This window comes from Amblyraja radiata, chromosome 9 (assembly GCF_010909765.2).
Source record: "Amblyraja radiata isolate CabotCenter1 chromosome 9, sAmbRad1.1.pri, whole genome shotgun sequence".
Taxonomy (NCBI): Eukaryota; Metazoa; Chordata; class Chondrichthyes; order Rajiformes; family Rajidae; genus Amblyraja; species Amblyraja radiata.
The window spans coordinates 46,124,330-46,141,628 of NC_045964.1; positions in this window are offsets into that span (position 1 = coordinate 46,124,330).

Here is a 17,299-nt window from a genome sequence, read left to right on the forward strand (position 1 = left end):
TCAGGCATTTTGATGTTGGCTGCAATTCCCAGAGAAGATTGGCACCATGCCACTGGCTTCCCGAAGACCAGCAGGATTGCCTAAGATAGGCTTTCTTGTTACAAATCTATCTACAATGAAGAAAGCTCACTGTGCAGTCCTCTCTGAACAATGTCATAATGAAGGTTGAACTGCCACCAACCATGTACCTGTACTCCTAGATCGCTCTGTTCTGCAACACTCTCCAATTAAGCCTTGCCTTGGTTTGACATACCGTAGTACAGCACCTCACACTTGTCACAGTTAAATTCCATTTGTTGGAGTTAAATTTTTTTCTAAAAGAATTCATATGTTTTTTTAAAAAACTTTCCCTGTTAATATCTGCACCTACCAGCATGGGTCATAAGACAATCAAAACAAGCCTGGAAAATGTGGCCTGTGCCAATCATCCCCTGGCTAAATCATTCGTGTATAAAAGGAGCTCTGGGCTTTGCTCAAAAATAGATCTGGGAAACTGTTCCTTCATAAGCTCCCCTTATGACCCACAAACAAGACCCTGCAGTCTTGCTCAGGGAACCATGGATACACTCCAAACTCAATCAGCTTGAGAACTATATGATTTCTCACCCTCCACGATCCCACACATACATCCTTTCCTCCAAAGTGCTATTGACAATGGCTCTTTGCATGAGATGCAGCATTAAAAATCTGACATAATACTGATGTAGCATATTATGTTAATTGCAAAGTTTAAAAGAGATGTATGAGGCAAGTTTTTTTTACACAGAGGGGTATGGGTTCCTGAACACGCTGTCTGAAGTGGAGGTGAAGCTAGATATGATAGTGGCATTCAAAGGTTCAAAGGTATTTATTGTCATGTGTACCAATTATGGTACAGTGAAACTCGATTTACCATACAGTCATACTAGAAAAAGCAACAAGACACATAACTACATCGAAGTTAACATAAACATCCACCACAGCGGATTGTCCACATTCCTCACTGTGATGGAAGTCTAATCTTATTCACTCTTTATTCTCCTGCGGTCGGGGCAGTCGAACTATCCGCAGTCGGTGCGATCGAAGCTCCCACGATCGGGGCGGTCGAAGCTCCTGTGGCCTGGAGCTCCTGAAGTCGATCCCGAACCAAGGGACCGCGAGCTCCATGATGTTAAAGTCCGCTGGCTCCCGTGGTTGGAGCTCTGAGGTCGATCTCCGCCAGCTCCACGATGTTCAGTCCTGCAGGCTCCCTCGGTTGGAGCTCCCAAAGTCGATCCACAGCAAGAGGCCGCCAGCTCCTCGATGTTAGGCCGCAGAGCGGACGGTGATACGATATGGAAAAAATTGCATCTCCGTCGAGGATTAAAAAAGTTTCCCCCACCCCCCACATAGAACAGCTAAATAACACTAAAACATACATTTAACACATACTAAAATACTACAAAGATAGAAAAGGACGAGACAAACTTGGCGAGGCAGCCATTGCGTCGCCATCCGGTAGACACATTTAAGAGGCTTTTGCAGGGGATGGAGGGATATGGATCACGTGTAGACAAATTAGATTAGTTTATCCTGGCTTCATATATTGCACGATCATTGTGGGCCGAAGTGGCCTGTTTCTGTGTTGTACTGTTCTATATTCTATCATGCATTGTGCACCAGAGGAGGGACATGCACACATACATACACACAAAAACAAACAATAAACTCAGTGTTTAAGAAGGAACTGCAGATGCTGGAAAATCGAAGGTAGTCAAAAATGCTGGAGAATCTCAGCGGGTGAGGCAGCATCTATGGAGCGAAGGAACTAGGCAACGTTTCGGGTCGAGACCCTTCTTCAGACTAAACTCAGTGGCCATGTCTGGAGCCAATATCTGCCCACACAGAGGAAATGTACTAATTAACTAAGGTTTGTAGGTTAATTGGCTTTGGTAAAGATTGTAAATTGTCTCTAGTGTGTAGGATAGAGTCATTGATAGTGCAAGTGTACAGGGTGATTGCTGGTCAGTGTGGACTCAGCAGGCCAAAGGACCTGTTTCCGTGCTGTATATCTAAACTAAACCAAACTAACATCAAACTTGTGTTTCATTTCTGCTGGGTAAGCTTTTGATCCCACATCAATTTTATTCAGCAATGGTTTGTGCTTGCTTATGTAAACATTTAAAAAAGAATTCTACTGGTATAGTGCAGCGTTAATCTCAGAGGCTATCTGATAAAAGGTTATTGACCTGCAACACAAATCCAGTTTCCCCTGCATACAGATTGTTGAGCATTGCCAGCTGGCTCTGTTTTTCTTCACTTAGGCCTGTGTTAGTTTAATGAGATAATTTCTGGAATGGGTTTTGGTGGTTAAAATCATTTAGCACCAGAGTGAAAGCTCCCAGTGAAAGATTTCTGATGCTAATCTCCAGTATGAACTTACTCAGCTGAAATCCAAACCAAATCACTGCACATATCCACTCCGGGCAGCACCTTGAACAGACCCTGACATCTCATCCTATAATTAGAGACATTAAATGGGAAGTGAATCTGAGCACAATAACTTAAGCATTGGAAAAGTTTAAAAAATAGATATTTAACAACATGCAGTTAATTAAAAGCTTAAACATACTGTGAAATGAATAAAAGCCTAACCGAACATATTCTTTAAACTATGGAGCGAAGGAAATAGGTAACGTTTTGGGTTGAGAAGGGTCTCGACCTGAAACATTGCCTATTTCCTTCGCTCCATAGATGCTGCCTCGCCCGCTGAGTTTCTCCAGCATTTTTGTCTACCTTCGATTTTCCAGCATCTGTAGTTCCCTCTTAAACAAATTCTTTAAACTGATTTTTTCTTAAATTGAATAACCCCATACAAGTAAACAAGGCCCCATACAATTACTCCTCAGATAACAATCACATTTTATCTGTAAATTAGATCTTATGTAAAACAATGTTGATCGGAAACCTACACATACGTGGGAACTGCATGTACCCGCGCAGTTAGATTCTGTGTGATAGTCTGTTGTGGTTGGTATGTGTGACAAGAGTTTGCTGAGGAGCCCCAAGTTGATGACTCTCCCAAGCTCCTCCAAGAAAATATCACAGTGGAAGACTTGGCTAAGGGATCCGGGCACTTTGACACGGGGCTAAAAATTCCCTGAGAAGATGGCCACCATGCCATTAGCTTCCTGAAGCCCAGCAGGATTGCCCAAGATAGTCTTGCTACAAAGCCATCTACAATGAAGAAAGCTCACTGTGCCATCCTCTATGGACAATGTTATAAAAAGGTTGTACTGCCGCCAACTTCCACAACCATCCCAGCCCATCCACCTTCTTTTTCTTCTTCTTCTTCTTCTTGTGTATGGCGTGCACAGCCTAAAGTTGTAGGAAAACTTATTCTATTTGATCTTATTTGATCTTATTTGATTGTGCACGCTAGGTTGATTACATTCGTCGAAACAGGGCGGACCATGTGAAGGTTGCAATCTCCCACCGTCCCATCCATCTCTTTTCTCACATCTAGTTGATTAGCTAGCACCCTATCACCACCATCACTGTTACTTCATGGAGCAAGAATTGAAGTGCGTAGGTTATTGATAAATTACTGTTGAGAGTCCAGCTGCAGTTCCTCCGGAAGTATTGAGTTCCACTTTGGAGGTGTTGCCGTCAAATCAATGTTACGGATGGAAGTTGCCATGCCCTTCTGAATAAAACCTACAATGCATGTCATAACAAGCTCCACACAGGCTAATCTGTCTTTGATTCTTAAAGGCCCGTTGGCTAAAAGTCATCAACAATGCCAAACTCAGGGAGATTGCTGGTCTGTGAATGTCTGATCCTCTCAGATTTAATCTGTTGAGTAAAGTGACATCCTACAATTAGCGCGTACAATATTTAATTATGATATAATTTGCTTAGTAGGTGAAATGTGCAGGACATGGTTCATCTCCAGAAATGCTACTTCCTCTTTTCTACTTACAGCAGATGCTCCTTCCAGGGTGCTAATTCCTTATTCTATGGTTGCTGTGTGCAGTGATAGTCTGGAGTGACTCATATTGACAGCACAAGGCATTTATTAATCAGTTGTCATTCATTGGGTCAGCTATATGATGATAAAGATGGAGTTTGAGAGGAAATATTAACCATAGCTTTGTAAATGGCATAAAAGTCATACAAATATGTGAAATGATGATACAGTGTTTTCAATGTGCACTATGTATTTTCTGTTTGATTTAAAATGTATTTTGTTTCATTGAGTGTCTGCCGGTATGTGATTTCCTAAACCCTTTATCGGAACTGAACAAGAGAGAAACCTGGTGTTCTAAGCAGCAGAGAGGGTGGAGGAGGGAAAAGGATGGAACAAGGAGAATGTATGATGAGTCTAGAGAGGATGATAGTTAAAGTCAGATTAGAGTCAGTGTTTGTTTCGCTGAACACGTACGCTCAGTCTGCCTTGGCCTAGGCGATCTCTCGGATGACAAATGTTTTAACTCCTCTTCCCATTCCCAGACTGACCTTTGTATTCCGGGCCTGCTCCACTGTCAGAGTGAGGCCACGTGTAATTTGGAGGAACAGCATCTTATATTAATATAATAATAGACAATAGACAATAGACAATAGGCAATAGGTGCAGGAGTAGGCCATTTGCCCCTTTGAGCCAGCACCGCCATTCAATGTGATCATGGCTGATCATCCCCAATCAGTACCCCAATATGCCTTCTCCCCATATGCCCTGACCGCTATTTTTAATAGCCCTATCTAGCTCTCTCTTGAAAGCATCCAGAGAACCTGCCTCCACCGCCCTCTGAGGCACAGAATTCCACACTCACCACTCTCTGTGAGAAAAAGTGTTTCCTCGTCTCCATTCTAAATGGCTTACTCCTTATTCTTAAACTGTGGCCCCTGGTTCTGGACTCCCCCAACATCGGGCACATGTTTCCTGCCTCTAGCGTGTCCAAACCCTTAACAATCTTATATGTCCCAGCAGGTGGACTAGATTGTAATGGAGAGAGAGGACTGCTCTCCGTGTAATACAGGAGCGACCCTCCTCTCACCAATGAATCTGAATAACAAAAATTATAATAAAAATCCAATGATACATAGCACAATTAGAACTTGGAAACAAATAAAACAGAATCTAAAATTAAGAAATCTATCTCTTTTAATGCCAATAGTCAATAACCCGTCGTTTAAACCCTCAATTATAGATAAATCATTTACACAATGGGAAAGAATGGGAATCAAAACGCTCGGAGACTTGTATGAATTAGCAAAATTATTATCATTTCAACAATTACAACTGAAATATAATTTGAAAAATAATCAATATTTTAAATATCTTCAAATTCGTGACTATCTGAAAAAACAAAACAAAAGACTATCATAACATGCCCCCAGACTTATTGGATGAAGCCATGAAGACAAAGGCTGAATCAGCAAATCTGATATCATACTTATACAACATTATTTTAAATATAGAAATACCTACAACCGATGGTATTAGAAGAGACTGGGAACAAGAACTAGCTATAAAAGTTTCAAAAGAGAGCTGGGATAAACACTTACTATATGTACATAAATGCTCGATCAACGTACGACATACTCTAATTCAATATAAAACATTACATAGACTATATTATTCAAAAACTAAAATAAATAAACTTTTCCCCAATGTCTCACCCATTTGTGATAAATGTCAGTCACAAGAAGCTACCATAGCGCACTCTTTTGTTTTCTGTATAAAAATTCAAAAATTCTGGAACTAAATATTTGAAATCTTCACAAAATTATTTAAAATAAAACTTGTACCAAAAGCAGAATGGATCATTTTTGGAATATCGGAAGGTAACCCCGAATTAAACGTGTTTCAAAAGAACTTACTTAATTACGGGCTAATAATGGGAAAAAAGCTTATACTCAAATTTTGGAAAAATACTCCAATACCAACAATGAAAATGTGGATTTCAAACATGTTCGAAACACTACACTTGGAAGAGATGAGACTCCTCCTAGCAGGCAAAGCAGACCACTTCCAAAAGACGTGGTCTGCATTTACGGAACTATTACAAGCATAAGGTGCAATAGTAATTTAAAATATAAATGGTACCAGGATCTGGTAACGGGAGGTATAAAATAAAAAAAAAATTAAAAACACGGTTGGTATATCCTTTTTTGCGGAGTTTTGTGTTACAATAGAGCGATTGTTTTACCTTTTTTTTTCTTTTCTTTCTAGGGTCTTATTTCCTTTCTTTACTTCCTTCTCTAACTTCTTCCCTAAGGGACTTTCTTCTCCCAACACTTTCCTGCACCTTCACGATTCTTGCTCACTTTCCTTACTTCTTTTATTTCTACCTTTTTTAAAGCTCGAAAAACGAAGTGGTACAACAAAATGTAATAAGATATATGTGATGTGTATTACTGTAATTTACTGTACTTCTAATAAAAATAAAATTAAAATGACAGTCCCGCCATCCCGGGAATTAACCTTCTAAACCTACGCTGCACTTCCTCAATAGCATGAATGTCCTTCCTCAAATTAAGGGACCAAAACTGCACACAATACTCCAGGTGTGGTCTCACTGGGGCTCTGTACAACTGCAGAGGACCTCTTTGCTCATATATTCAATTCCTCTTGTTATAAAGGCCAACATGCCATTTGCTTTCTTCACTGCCTGCTGTACCTGCATGCTTACTTTCATAGACTGATGAACAAGGACCCCCAGATCCCATTGTACTTTCCCTTTTCCCAACTTGACGCCACTTAGATAGTAATCTGCCTTCCTGTTTTTGCTACCAAAGTGCATAACCTCACATTTATCCGCATTAAACCTCATCTGCCATGCATCTGCCCACTCCCCCAACCTGTCCAAGTCGCCCTGCATTCTCATAGCAGCATCCTCACAGTTCACACTGCCACCCAGCTTTGTGTCATCTGCAAATTTGCTAATGTTACTTTGAATCCCTTCATCCAAATCATTGATGTATATTGTAAATAGCTGCTGTCCCAGCACTGAGCCTTGCGATACCCCACTAGTCACTGCCTGCCATTTTGAAATGGACCCGTTAATCCCTACTCTTTGTTTACTGTCTGCCAACCACTTCTTTATCCATGTCAGCACTCTACCCCCAATACCATGTGCCCTAATTTTGCCCATTAATGTCCAATGTGGGACCTTATCAAATGCTTTCTGAAAGTCCAGGTACACTACATCCACTGGCTCTCCCTTTTCATTTTCCTAGTTACATCTTCTAAAAATTCCAGAAGATTAGTCAAGCATGATTTCCCCTTTGTAAATCCATGCTGACTCATACCGATCCCGTTACTGCTATCCTAATGTGCGGCTATTTCATCTTTTATAATTGACTCCAGCATCTTCCCCACCACTGATGTCAGGCTAACTGGTCTATAATTCCCTGTTTTCTCTCTCCCGCCTTTCTTAAAAAGTGGCATAACATTAGCTACCCTCCAATCCACAGGAACTGATCCTGAGTCTATAGAACATTGGAAAATTATCATCAATGCGTCCACGATTTCTAGAGCCACTTCCTTAAGTACCCTGGGATGCAGATCATCAGGCCCTGGGGATTTATCAGCCTTCAGTTCCATCAGTCTATCCAACCCCATTTCCTGCCTGATGTGGATTTCCTTCACTTCCTCCGTCACCCCAGATCCTCTGGCCACTACTATATCAGGAAGATTGTTTGTGCCCTCCTTAGTGAAGACAGATCCAAAGTATCTGTTCAACTCATCTGCCATTTCCTTGTTCCCCATAATAATTTCACATTTTTCGGTTTTCAAGGGTCCAACTTTGGTCTTAACTAATTTTCTCCTCTTCACATACCTAAAGAAGCTTTTACTATCCTGCTTTATATTCTTGGCTAGCTTACCGTCGTACCTCATCTTTTCTTCCCGTATTGTCTTTTTGGTTATCTTCTGTTGTTCTTTAAACATTACCCAATCCTCTTGCTTCCCGCTCATCTTTGCTATGTTGTACTTCTTCGCTTTAATTTTTATACTGTCCCTGATGTCCAAATTACATGTCAGCCATGGTCGCCCCTTTCTCCCCTTGGAATCTTTCTTCCTCCTAGGAATAAACTGATCCTGCACCTTCTGTATTATTCCTAGAAATACCTGCCATTTTTGTTCCACTGTCATCCCTGCTAGTGTATCTTTCCAGTCAACTTTGGCCAGCTCCTCCCTCATGGCCCCATAGTCCCCTTTATTCAACTGCAACACTGACACCTCCGATCTACTCTTCTCCCTCTCCAATTGTAGATTAAACCTGACCATGTTATGGTCACTGCCTCCTAATGGCTCATTAACCTCGAGGTCCTTTATCAAATCCGGTTCATTACATAACACTAAATCCAGAATTGCCTTCTCCCTGGTAGGCTCCAATACAAGCTGCTCTAAGAATCCATCACAAAGGCACTCTACAAAGTCCCTTTCTTGGGGTCCAGTACCAACCTGATTTTCTCTGTCTACCTGTTGAAATCCCCCATAACAACCACAGCATTACTTTTGCTACATGCCAATTTTAACTTCTGATGCAACTTGCGCCCTATGTCCAGGTTACTGTTTGGGGCCTGTAGATAAGTCCCACAGACCGTACTCTGTTGTCCGTTCTCGAGCTTTCCTTTCCATTAATTCGAGAATCTTTTGTAATTTTTCCTGTAGCCATTTCCCCTTCAACTCCTTCTTTATACTCCGAATTTGTCAATCCCTCCCCCCCACTATTTAGTTTAAGCCCACACGTGTAGCCCTAGCAAACCTGCCTGCCAGAATGTCGGTCCCCCTCTGGTTAAGGTGTAACCCGTCCCTTTTTTATACAGGTCACCCCTACCCCAGAAGAGATCCCAGTGGTTTATAAATCTAAATCCTTGCTCCCTGCTCCAGCCCCCCAGCCACACATTCAGATCCCCTATCTCCCTGTTCCATCTGTCTCCTCAGATCCTGGTGAACTTCTACCGCTGCACCATCGAGAGCATCCTTACCAACTGTATCACAGTATGGTATGGCAACTGCTCTGTCTCCGACCGGAAGGCATTGCAGAGGGTGGTGAAAATTGCCCAACGCATCACCAGTTCCTCGCTCTCCTTCATTGAGTCTGTCCAAAGCAAACGTTGTCTGCGGAGGGCGCTCAGCATCGCCAAGGACTGCTCTCACCCCAACCATGGACTGTTTACCCTCCTACCATCCGGGAGACGCTACAGGTCTCTCCGTTGCCGGACCAGCAGGTCCAGGAACAGCTTCTTCCCGGCGGCTGTCACTCTACTCAACAACGTACCTCGGTGACTGCCAATCACCCCCCCCCCCCGGACACTCCTCCCACAGGAAAAACACTATGTCTGTATATATGCTAATGTAAATATTTATTCAAATCATATGCTATGTCGCTCTTCCAGGGAGATGCTAAATGCATTTCGTTGTCTCTGTACTGTACACGGACAATGACAATTAAAGTTGAATCTGAATCTGAATCTGAATCTGAATCTGTCCTCACTAGCATGAGGCACTGGAAGCAATCCAGAGATAACCACCCTAGAAGTCTGGCATTTCAGTCTTCTTCCCAACTCTCTGAACTCATGTTGCAGAACCTCCTTCCTCTTCTTCCCGATCTCGTTTGTCCCTACGCGCACAACTACTGCCGGCTGTTCACCTTCTCTCTCTCTCGAGGATGTTCAGAAGTCGGCTCGTGACATCCTGAACCCTGGCACCAGGGAGGCAATAGACCATCCTCGCGTCTCGTCTGCCGCCACAGAATCTCCTGTCCGCTCCTCGGACAATGGAGTCACCCACCACTAGGGCTCTGTCCAACGTCGGTCTCGCCGGTCGAGTCCCATCTCTAGGATTGGAGCCACTGACCTGTTCGCCGCTTGGACTGGAAACATCGTCTCCCCAGACAGTTCCCAAGAGGGCGTACCTGTTTTCATTAGGCACAGCCACTTGGGTCTTCTGCATTCCACGATTTCCACTCTTTCTCTCCGTCACACACCTTGGTTCTTCCCGTATCCTCGGCGTGACTACCTCACTGTAGGTCCTATCCAGGAAACTCTCGTTTTCCCGGATGGCCCTGAGGTCATCCAGCTGCTTCTCCAGTGCCCCAACACGGTCCTTTAGGAGCTGAAGCTGGATGTACTTGCCACAGTTGTAGCAGCCAGAGGCTCCATCCGGGTCCCTGGGCTCCTACATTCTGCAAGCCTCACACTATCTCATCTGCCCCGACATGTGTTCACCTCGTTCTGTCCTCTCGAGCTTTATGCGTAGCCTCCTCTCCTCAGCCTCCTTCTAACTCTCTTCTAACTCTCCTCCCACTCGGGCTAAAGCCAATCAGTGCTTTTTCTTGCTTCTCTTTGCTGCTGTTTCTTCAGAATCCACGGAAGCTCTGAGTTAATGGGCCATAATGGACTCCACCCTTACTGAGGTTATTTGTTGCCGGCCCTGATTTGTTCTGGCCTCCTCACCCTCCAGTTTATTTCCCCCCCACCAACTTCTACTTTCAGTCTGAAGGAGGGATCCGACCCAAAACATCACCTATTTTTTTTCTTCAGAGACGCTGTTTGATCCACTGAGTTACTCCAGCATTTTCGTGTCTATCTAAAGTCAGATTAAGCATTTTGTTATCTGCACGATGTGTTGCTAATGGCTAGGCTGCAAGGCATGCCCAGCAAGAAAACAAAAGAAAGAAATGAATGATGGCAGAAAAAAATGGCCAGTTCTGATGGAAAGAAAGGGTTATCTAGCACTGGAAAACTTGTATTTGAGTGGTGGAGGCTGCAATGTGCCCAGGCGGAAGATGAGGTGTTGTTCCTCAAGTTTGTGTTAAACGTCATTGTAACAGTGCAGGAGACCAGATGGTGGAATCCAGAGCAACACACAAAATGCTGGAGGAACTCAGCGGGTCAGGCAGCATTTGTAGAGGGAATGGAACAGATGGAGACTGATGAAGGGGTCCTAATCCAAAATGTTGCCTATCCATTTCCCTCCACAGACAGAAGGATCAGAATGGGATGAGGGTAATGAATTAAAGTGGCAGGCAACAAAAAGTTCAGTCTCCTGTGGACTGAACAGAGCAATCACCCAATCTGTGTTTGGTTTATCTAATGGAGAGGCGGCCATATTATGAATATATGAGGGCAGTACACCACTGTTGAGATGATTAATTTATTGATTTTTTGTTTATTGTATATTATCAATGTGCATTGTGTTTACAAGGTTACTCTGCTGCTGCAATAAGAATGTCTTCGTTCCGTTGTCGATACATGTGACGATTAAACACTCTTGACTTTTGAAAAAAGGAAGCAAATTGCTGGAGTAACTCAGCTGATCAAGCACCATCCACAGACATGATGGAAAGGTAACGTTTCGGGTCGGGGCCCTTCTTCAGACTGATGAAGGATCAGTCCAAAGAAGGGTACCGACTCAAAATGTCACCTGTCCACGTTTTCCAGGGATGCTGCCTGACCGGCTGAGTTACTCCAGCACTTTGTGTCTTTTATTTGTAAACCAGAAACTGCAGTTCCTTGTTTCTACTCTTGACTCCTGACCAGATTGGAAGAAGTGCTTAACTGAGTTATCACAATGAAGTTGATGAAAACTGATCCAACACCAAAATGGCATTGGTTTACAAGCTGCTGGAGTCCAGTTTGTGTTTCTTTACCAATTAATCATTTGAAGATAACCTATACCCTTTGTTTATAAAATACGTTTATAAACTTGATTTAGCCTTCAGATAGCAAAACCAAATTCCCCATTGCGCATTCTTTGCTGAGATCTTGCAGAACTTAATTGATTCTTTGATATTCTTTTGAAATTAAATGTGAAAATGATGTCCTTCTGTTTTTCATTTATAATGTTTTGACAAGGATAGTCAAGCTCTTTGGAAAAGTCTAACTTAAGGCTGTTTCTGATATTACTTAGTTTATTTAACTCGAGGGAATTTACTTTACTGACAGAACTGCTGCCAATCAGAGCATGGAAATAAAATTCACACGAGTGGTAAAATTAATAGAGTAATGGGAAACACTATTGAAAGGATCCACGTATACAATGGCCCACTTTACTGGGTGATATACAGCAGGAGGTCGCTGTCAATGCTCACTAATCGATGTTTACTGAATACATTACCTTGGCCCCCTTCCATTCCCTGTTCATTCACCAGAATACCAAGTCTTTCCATTGGGAAGTATGATGCAGAGTTTATGCCTGTGGCCTTGTCACTGGATACTGGACTACAAACCCGAGATCATGTTGAACTACAACAATGGCAAATAATATACACAATACCCTCCCGATGAAGGCGAGCATGCCAAATTTACAGGCTGATATCCCAAAACGCACCATGAAAAATCCGAAACACCCAATTGTTTACAAATGTCCTTCAAGGAATGAAACCGCCACCACTAATTGTTCTAGCCTCCAGGCAACATAAGATTCACATGTTCTGATTGATTCTCATTTGCCTCTAAATTTACACAGAAATTGACCCAGTTATAAACCCGTAAGGTCTGAATGACAATAAAGGTATTCAATTCAATTCAATTCAATTCAAATAATGCTATAAAGTTCCAAGAATGATCTGCCCTGAGAAATTGCTTTCAACAAACGGAGCGCCTCATTATCAATTTTAATTGCCAGGTATAGTTTGGAGATAGCCTCAGCTTTCCAGGTGTTTGAATTAAAACCTTTACTCTGACATACTCCAGTGAACGAGTTGATGATGATCATAGAAACATAGACAATAGGTGCAGGAGTAGGCCATTCAGCCCTTCAAGCCTGCACCGCCATTCAATATGATCATGGCTGATCATCCAACTCAGTATCCCATCCCTGCCTTCTCTCCATACCCCCTGATCCCTTTAGCCACAAGGGCCACATCTAACTCCCTCCATCATGTGCTCCATTGACCTCACCTCCACAGCCTTCTGTGGCAAAGAACTTAGTGACTGAGATTAGGATGGTCTTAGTACTGGAGTGTAAACGATAAAGGTTGCTGCTCAACACAAGGCGCTGGAGGAACTCAGCAGGTCAGGCAGCATTTTGTGTCAGGGATCCTTCTTTAGAGTGATGCTTCAGACTGAAGGAGTTTGCTGTTTCATGTGCAGACGAACTCCACTTCAACATAAAGCTTGTGGGAGGTGAGGTGCAATGTTCAAGTGAGAATCATTGAGAAGCTGTCTGGAGTGATGGCATTGTTCTGCTCAATCACAGTGTGCACACTGATTGCCCTTGCGGTGGACCCATTCATTATGATCCTGCCATGCATGTCAGCCTGTGGTAAACATACTACAGTAATGAATTTCTGAGCAGTGCCAAATATGTGAAGAGTTTTCCATAATCCCTCTTGATTACTGGAGTCAGATGTCTGTGAGTTTGCGAAAGCTCATGCTCAGTGACAAGCCTGCTCTCTGCATTTTCCCAGATTTGGTTTGTGATGAGTACCATGTCTGTTGTATCTCTTCATGGGAGACACCCACAGTGCAGTTGTGGGAGGAACTCTTTAGCTACAAGGGTTACTCAGCTGAGGATAGTCCTTGGGATGATTTTCCCTGCAGTAGACAGGGAAAATCATTCAATATGATCATGGCTGATCATCCAACTCAGTATCCTGTACCTGCCTTCTCTCCATATCCCCTGATACCTTTAGACACAAGGGCCACATCTAACTCCCTCTTAAATATAGCCAATGAACTGGCCTCAACTACCTTCTGTGGCAGAGAATTCCAGAGATTCACCACTCTGTGTGAAATCCTTTCGTTTTTTTTAGTTGTTAATAAAAATCGTAAAACTGCACAGCACAGAATGAGGCCATTTGGTCCTACATGCTGGCTCACTGAAAGTTAGTCCCTCACTTTGCTTTCTTTCCACTGACTTGTAATTTTAGTATTAATTGATATTATAGATAGGGTAGACAGTCAGAACCTTTTTTTTCCAGGGTGGAAATACCAAGAGGCTTACCTTTAAGGGCAGAAGGGGAAAGTTTAAAGAAGATGTTTATGGCAAGTTTTCCCTCACACAGGAGTGGTAAATGCTGGGATCGTGCTGGCAGAGGTGGTAGTGGAAGTAGATATGATCGTGGCATTTAAGAGGCTTTTAGTTTGGGACATGATTGTAAAGGGAATGGAGGGATAATGATCACATGCAGACAGAAGTATAATTTAGCATCATGTTCGTCACAGACATTGTGGATCAAAGGGCCTGTCCCTGTGCTGTAGTGTTCTATCTTCTACTCTATGTTTATCCAATTGCTGTTTGAAAGCTACTATCAGCAGTACTCCAGAAAGCCGTTTTCAGCGGTCGCAACATATTGTGGAGTTTATCTTTCAGTTTCTTCTAATTCTGTGTTTCCTGGACATAGGCAGGTTCCTCTGTACACTTGTGGCGGTCAGTTCTGAAATTGATGCTGTGGCTTTTGAGATGGCACAGAGTCCAGAGGTCAGGCAGGAGTTATGCTGATCTGGAGAAGGTGAAAGCAGGTTCTTGTGGACACGTAGGAGGGGAAATAACATTAGTCACCACTATTAAGTCAAATGAAGCTGACTCAGTGAGAGCTTGGCGGGAATAAACGTAGGCTCGGCGATCGCTTCGCTGAACACCTCCGCTCAGTCCGTCTTAACCAACCTGATCACCCGGTGGCTCAGCACTTTAATTCCCCATCCCATTCCCAATCTGACCTTTCTGTCCTAGGCTCCTCCATTGCCAGAGTGAGACCCAGCGCAAATTGGAGGAACAGCACTTCATATTCCGCTTGGGTAGTTTACACCCCAGCGGTATGAACATTGACCTCTAATTTTAGATAGCCCTTGCTTTCTCCCTCCTTCTCATCCCCTTTCCCTGTTCTCCCGCATCCCACTGTCTCCGCCCACTTCCTTTCTTTTTCCCACCCCCCTGACATCAGTCTGAAGAAGGGTCTCGACCCGAAATGTCGCCAATTCCTTCTCGCCATAGAGGCCGCCTCAGCCACTGAGTTTCTCCAGCATTTTTTTTCTACCTTCTGTGAGAGATGGCTTGTGTGAGGTACAGTAACTGCGTTAGAACAGGGAACACCTTGGAACAACTTTTAGTGGCATGGGTTTGCAGTACTGAACAATAAGAATTTCCATGGAGAGACAAGGAACTGCAGAGGCTGATTCACAACTAGAAACACAATGTGCTGGAGTAACTCAGTGGGTCAAGCAACATCTGTGGAGGGAATGGATAGGTGATGTTTTGGGCCAATTAACGGACATGGAAGGTAATTGACGAGCTTATGAAATAGCAATGAAGTACTAACGTTTGATTGAAAGACCGAAACAGGCACATCGGCCCACCGAATCCAAGCCGATCATTAGTTCACACTAGTTCTGTTTTATCCCACTTTCACATCCACTCCTTGCACACTGGGGGCAATTTACAGAAGGCAGTTAACCTACAAACCCGCACGTCTTTGGGATGGGGAGGACACTACAAACCAACGTGGTTACCGGGAAAATGTGCAAACTTCACACAGACAGCACCTGAGGTCAGGATCGAACCCATGTCTCTGGCACAATGAGCCAGCAGTACCAGTGTGCCATGGTGCCAAATCTTCCTGGTGTCATCTGATCTACTTTACAGCAAGAAAGTGGAAAATGCAGAAACATTCAACAGTCCAGGCAACATTCATGGATAGAGAGAAATGCAGAGTTAAAGTTTCAAGTCAAAGACTGTTCACCTGAGCTGGAAATGGGCTTTTAGTTGCAAAGAAGGAGGAGCTGGAGAGGACAAGGGGCTTTCCGTGATAGGTGGGGGGCCAAGTCGTAGTCCCAACTGGGACTGATGAAGGCTTCTTATCTGCAGTGTATAAAAAACTGGTCTGCCCCAACAGCTGCTGACAACCTTCTACCGCTGCACCACAGAGAGCATATTAATGTATGGCATCTCAGCTGCACAGAGGCGGAGAGGAGAGCTCTTCAGCGCGTCGTCCACAGAGCGCAGAGGATTATTGGGACACAGCTACCAGCCTTGGAGGGCATCTACCACACACGGTGCCTCAGGAAGGCCGTCAGCATCCATAAAGACTCCTCACACCCTTGTAATGGACTGTTCAAACTACTTCCCTCCGGCAGACGTTACAAGGCCTTCTACGCCCAAACCTCCAGACTCAGGAACAGCTTCATTCCCAGAGCTATAGCGGATCTGAACCGGCCCTGCTGAGTGCCCCCCATCCCCCCTGGACTGTCTCCCTCGGATGGTCACGTCGCACAGACACATCTGCACTTTAGTCTGTTGAACTGTTTTGACTGTTTTACTGTTCTTTTTACAATCCATGTTCTCGGGGTATCTAAACCTAAATTTTAGTAGTTACTTAAGTTATGATGTCGGATGGAAGCTGCATACCAAATCTCGTTGCGCTTATGTGCAATGACAATAAAAGATATTATTATTATTATTATTATTCTGGAGGAGATGTCAACAGGAATGAACGAAAACAGAGATGTGGAGAGAATGTTTCCATTAGTGGGAGAGTCTAGGACTCTCTGGAGGTCAGCCTCAGAATTATAGGGCGTTCCTTTAGGAAGGAGATGCCGAGTAATTTCTTCAGTCAGAGGGTGGTGAATCTGTGGAATTCTTTGCCACAGAAGGCTCTGGAGGCCAAATCAGCAGAGATAAATAGATTCTTGATTAGTATGGGTGTGAGTGATTATGGGGAGAAGGCAAGAGAATGAGGTTAGGAGGGAGAGATAGATCAGCCATGATTGAATGGCAGAGTTGACTTGAAGGGAAGAATGGCCTAATTCTGCTCCTATCACATGATCTTATGACTGATGAGATGGTTTTCAGGTTTGATCTTTATTTAGACCTGTGTAGAATATACCATTAAATAAAATACCAGCAATGTAGTTAAGTCCGTCAAGATGTTGAATTTAGTCAGCGAATATAATGAAAATTTCAACCTTGCATTGCAACAGAATTTTCTGAATATTAAAATATTTACTTATCAAAAAAAACAGATGTAAATTCTTTGAGCTCCAACAATTCTTGGAGTTTAAATATTTGATGCAATGTTATCATTGCTGGATAATGAAACGTGAGAAAATGGCCTGTTAAACAGTAATATCCGCCCTACACCCTGACCCATTAATCAGTGCATGCTGAATGACTGAACCATTGCTCTTAGATCCAGCTGGAAAATGAATTTTCTCTGCCTTTGTACAAGTCATTGTTAGGTCATTCCACATACTGCATAATTTTTTTAAAAAGAACGTGATATGTAACTCATAATGATACAGATGATTATTTCTGCTGGAATTTATATGTCTAGATTGGTACCGATTTCTCCCTTTCCCCTGTCACCTTCCACCGAGGATCTTTCCTCTG